The sequence below is a fragment of the Ictalurus furcatus genome, chromosome 11, assembly GCF_023375685.1.
Source record: "Ictalurus furcatus strain D&B chromosome 11, Billie_1.0, whole genome shotgun sequence".
In the NCBI taxonomy this organism is placed as follows: domain Eukaryota; kingdom Metazoa; phylum Chordata; class Actinopteri; order Siluriformes; family Ictaluridae; genus Ictalurus; species Ictalurus furcatus.
The window spans coordinates 3671305-3677304 of NC_071265.1; positions in this window are offsets into that span (position 1 = coordinate 3671305).

Sequence of the window (6000 nt, forward strand, 5' to 3'; positions counted from 1 at the left end):
ATTTATAGCCTTTCACATGCCGTTTCATCGCAAAGCAGACATACAAATATTTTACTACACTCATCCTCCTGATAAACTAATCCCTTCCAGATAGGACCTTTTTTTTTAACACACATTCCTATTCATGTCAAGCCAAGATCCATAGAATGATGTGTGCAAAAAGATCAAAATAAACCAAACAACGAGGAACAGAAGAGACAGATTGTGTTTCCTGGCCTGGAAAGAAAAGGGTCGCTGTTTATCAGTGCTGCTAACAGGATGAGGATAATTCTCTACTGGTGGAAAAAAAAAAAAACATGATTCATCAGCCGGAGACTTGAGAAGAGAAAAAAACACTGTAGGATAAGAGCATGGCTAATAAACTGTTCTCTCTCTCTCTCTCTCTCTCTCTCTCTAGCTGTTCTGTACATGCTGCTTTGAGACTCTTATGGTCTCTTCCTCATGTCATCTCAGGGAGTTTTTCCTTGCCACTGTCAACTCTGGATTGTTCATTAGGGAGTTAAATCTATGGATTTCTCCAAAGCTGCTTTCTAACAGTATTATGTTAATACAATGTAAATTATTTCCTCTAATAAAAGTCTACAGGACTGCTGAAACAGAACCGGACTAACGAGGCAGACTCGATGTACGCCGACACTGTGGCGTGCATAAAGATGTTCTCTCTTGCTTTAAACGTCTGGATAAATGACTAACATGACCGAATGGTGACGAGATAAACGAGACGATTTGTTATGTTTTATTTTGCACTGGTCCTGAACTTGCAGAAGGAATAAATACTACATTACATTATAGCATTTGGCAGATGCCATATCCAGAGCGACTTATAATTGCCTCATTTATACATCTGAGCAGTTGAGGGTTAAGGGCCTTGCTCAAGGGCCCAACCGTGGCAGTGCTGGGATTTGAACTCATGACCTTCCGATCAGAAGTCCAATGTCTTAACTGCTGAGCTACCATTTCCCCATACATATTCGCTGTCTAATATTTTTGTCCTTGACTTTTCCTCTTTTTTTTATTTATCTATCTATCTATCTATCTATCTATCTATTTATTTATTTATTTATTTATTTACATCAGACATGTCATCACTTCACTTGATTGAATGTTTTTAGCTCTGTGACTAGTCTCTGGTCCGGTCTTTACATGGTTGATTTCTCGAATCCGATTGGTCAGAAGGTGAGCATTATTTTTGTATAACAGTAGTTCTGGTTTTATATTAATATTACTTTCTTACTCAATATATGTGATTGGATAAGCTGCAATTATCGAATTGCAGAAAGCTTTTTTTCAGAGTATTTTTTTTTTTAGGTTGGTCCACTAAGTTACTTTGCTGGGCCCACTTCCCAACCACAGTGGACAACCTCTGGATTAAAACATTCATGATGAAACAGTTTGCTTGCTGCTCATGGTGGGGATTTTTTTTTTCTAGCAGGGAAGATAACGGATCTGTGTTGATCGTGTCTGCCTGTGCATTGACCCCAGACCACAGTGAGAAATTTGGGAAAAACCATAGACATATATTCCAAAAAGACAGAGATATCATTTTAAATTCTTTGTTAAAAACAACAACAACAACAAAATAAACAACGAATTAATCTGAGCTTTTTCTCAGAACACAATAAGCAACTCAATGGGAAAAAAAAATATCCACACACAATACACACGTTGTGTTCCAGGCTTGCGTTGTGTTGATATATAAGCTCCGAATGCAAATAAATGAGTCCATTACTGACGCCTTTCTGCTCTTTAATGTCTTCATCAGACATAAGGAAATGACGATTGCGTGCCTCTCTGTATATTCTATCCGTAGCAAGACACAGGAGACGAACAATGTAATCACTAGTGAAACCTTTGTCAAGAAATACCACGGCAGCGACGGTGAGGAAGTGCCATTTGAGCCTGGATTATCAGGTTTTCTGCCATTGTGAAATACAACAAGCATTTCATTTGCAGTCGGTTAGCACCAGTGCTGAATATATGTCTCACACACACACACACACACATACACATACACACACACACACACATGGCGAGGTATTGGTTCAGAGAGATTTAAAAGACAGTTGCAATAATGAGCAGTTGAGAGTGATGGTAGTGTCTTTAAAAAAAAACAAACAGTGCTTCTATTTCTTGTCCAATAAACATCTGGACACGTGGCGTTCATCTCCATGAGCGCGTGAGAGAGAAGTGCAGGACACGGTAAGATTGAGAGGATGATGAAGAGAGCAGAGTGATGAAGATAACCTGCTCTTGTCCAGCTGGTGTAACTCACTGTGGACAGTACTATGTGAATCCTAAATCTCTCTCTCTCACACACACACACACAAGGAAATAGAAATGGCTTGGAAAGAAAAAACGGTGTTGTTTATCAGTGACAGGACAAAGCTGCAATCAGGAGGACGATAATTCTCTATTGGTAGAAAAAACATGATTCATCAGAAGGAGACTTGAGAAGAGGATAAGCGCAAAGCTAATAATCTGCTCTCCTTCTCTGTCAAGCGGTACATGATTCCAGTGCTTGATCCTGATAAACGTTTAGTGCTCGGGCTCCTCCAGACCTGCACGATTCATGCTGATGTTTCTTCGGCACTCGTGACTCACCTTCTGCTGTTGTGCTTGCTTGGGATCCTGTTTGATTCTCTCAAGATTTTGTCCTCAGGACACACCAGGTTGCGCTATTATATCTGAAAATAATGAGAGGAACTTTGTTGTTCCAGTTGGTATTTCAGATGTGAAGCAGCTGCACATAAAACCAAAAACAGATTTACATCTAAAGTGTTCTGTGGTACCATTTCGACTGCTACAACCTTTCGTTTCTTTTTCTTAGTGGCAGGTTGTGTGGTTATGTAATGCTGTGTTATGTCAGAGACTGAAGTGTATGTCATGGAGGGTGAATTCTCCTATAATCACGTCGCCCACACACACATTATAGCGTTCCCCGCAGTGGGTAATCACCCCCCTCCCCTCCCCTCCCCCCATTGCTTCAGTAGTCAGTCTACTAGCTGACTATTCTGATGTATGGACCTGGATCTCTTTGAGGATGCAATCTGACAATGTCTACTGTTTTGGTGTTACTACAGTTTGTGTCAGTCAGGTTGTTGATATTGTGGTTTTGGTGGAGTTGTTGGTTTTGCAATTTTTGGTGGTTTTGGTGAAGTAGTTGATGTTGTGGATTTTGCGGTGTTGGTGAAGTAGTTGTTGTAGATTTGTGGTGTTGGTGGAGTCATTGGTGTTAGTGGGGTTGTTGGGATTTCGGCTTTAGTCGTGTTGGTGGAGCTGTGATATTTATTGTTGTGTTTTGGATTCTTTAGTGTTGTGTTGTTGGTAGCATTGATGGAGTTATTGGTTGTGGTGTTGCTGGGGTTGTTGGTGTGGTTTTGGTGTTAGTGGCATTGGTGGAGGTGTTGGTGCTGGTGTGGGTTGGATTGTTGGTGTAAGTGGTGTTGATGATGTTAGTGGAGTTCTTGGTGTTAGTGAAATTCTTGGTGTTTCGCGGGTGTTAACGGAGTTGTTGATGTGGTTTTGGTGGTGTTAGTGGAGTTGTTGGTATTGTGGTTTGGTGGTGTTAGTGGGGATTGTTGTGCTGTTGTGTTAGTGGTGTTGACATTAGTGGAGTTGTTGGTGTGGTATTCGAGGTGTTAGTAGAGTTGTTGGTATTGTAGTTTTAGTGATGTTAGTGGTGTTGATGTTAGTGGAGTTCTTGGTGTTAGTGGACTATTTGGTGTGATTTTGGTGATGTTAGTGGAGTTATTGGTGTTGTGGTTTTGGTGGTGTTTGTGGGTTGTTGGTGTGATTTTGCTGGTGTTAGTAGGGTTGTTGGTGTTGTGGTTTAGGTAGTGTTGGTGGCGTTATTGGTGTTATGCTTTTGGTGATGTTAGTGGGGTTGTTGGTGTTGTGGTTTTGGTGGTGTTAGTGGAGTTATTGGTGTTGTGGTTTTGGTGGTGTTTGTGGGTTGTTGGTGTGATTTTGCTGGTGTTAGTAGGGTTGTTGGTGTTGTGGTTTAGGTAGTGTTGGTGGCGTTATTGGTGTTATGCTTTTGGTGATGTTAGTGGGGTTGTTGGTGTTGTGGTTTTGGTGGTGTTAGTGGAGTTATTGGTGTTGTGGTTTTAGTGATGTTAATGGGGTTGTTTGTGGTTAGTGCGGTTTGATGTGTTGTTGGTGGTATAGGTGGAGTTGATGGTGTTGCTGTAGTTATTGCTGTTGTGATATTGGTGGTGTTCGTGGTGTTGTGGTTTTGGTGGTGTTGGTTAAGTTGTTAGTGTTGTGGTTTGGCTGGTGTTGGTGGAGTTCCTCATGTTTGGTTGTTGTTTTTTTATTGGTGTTTGGTTAACACTCGTCCACTTTGTCTTATAGAAGGATAACGATCTAAAACAGCACAGTCTAAAAAATACACCAGTCAAGACAATATTAGTCCAACACTAATAATGCAATATTCAGTATAACATTGATATTATTTCAGCTTTTTAAAATAAAAATGTACCAAAGATGATCTCTCAGTGGTCTATGTTTGGTTGGAGATGGTGGTACAACATGAGGGAAACAGATGACACACTAACAGAATCATTTCACACTTGAATGCACTTGCTTCCAGACACACACACACACACACACACACACACACACACAGTCCTCTCAGATACATGCACCCCTGAGATTGAAATACCCCCCACTCTTTCAGATCAAATGTTCACTGGGAACATCTTTCTCTCTTTCTTTGTCTCTCCTTTCTCTCTCAATCAAAACAAACACCACCATCAAGCTTCATCACTCACAAAGGGCATCGCATAGAGAGAATGTCAATGATGACACAAGTCAATCATGCACACACGCAAATACACACACTCTTTCAGACAGATGTTTAGTAGAGCTTTGGGCAGCTGGTTTCATTCTGAATGGAGTTAATCACACATGCAAATTACAATCAAGAGACCATCTGCCTTTTATAGAAACGCTGATCGCACCATTGAATACCTGCCAAATATTTACGCCGCTAAAGGCAAGAAGCCGTGCAAAGAGATCTGTAACATTCTGCACATAAACCATAAGGTTTCAAATACAAAACACAACAGACAATCAAAGCTCAGAATTTACCATCCAACACCTACGTTCTCAACACAGAAAAGCTTTCTCCATAAAACATCAACATTCACCAAAACACATTCTTCATCCAGCACCTACAAAAACCGACAACACACATGTTCTCTATACAACACCAGCATTCACCAACACTTACCTAGAATCACTATACACGACCTACATTTACTAATAAATATCAACATTCACTAAGAAACACCCCTATTTACCAACACACACAAACACGTTCTCCTTAAAACACCAACATTCACTAATAAACATCAACAGGCAGAAAAAACCAGCATTCAGCAAAACACACAACAAAACAACAACATACTCCATGAAACACCAACATTCGCCAACACACACAAACTCTCTCCACAAAAACCTTCTTGATAAAACATCAACATTGCAATAGCACCACCAACAACAACGTTAACAGCACAATCAAAACCACCACCACAAATCCATCCATCCATCCATCTTCTACCGCTTACTCCTTTTCAGGGTCACGGGGAACCTGGAGCCTATCCCAGGGAGCATCAGGCACAAGGCGGGGTACACCCTGGACAGGGTGCCAATCCATCGCAGGGCACAATCACACACACATTCACACACCCATTCATACACTACGGACACTTTAGACACGCCAATCAGCCTACCATGCATGTCTTTGGACTGGGGGAGAAAACCGGAGTCACCACAAATCCAACACTACAATACCACCACCAACAAGAATAACACCTCCACCAGCACAATCAATTACCACACACCACTCCAAACCTGCAATACCACCAACATTAACAACTCCAACAGCACAATCAACATCACCAACCACCATACCAGCACTACAATACCACCAACAACAATAACAACTCCAACAGCACAATCAACACCACTAACCACCATACCAACACTACAATACCA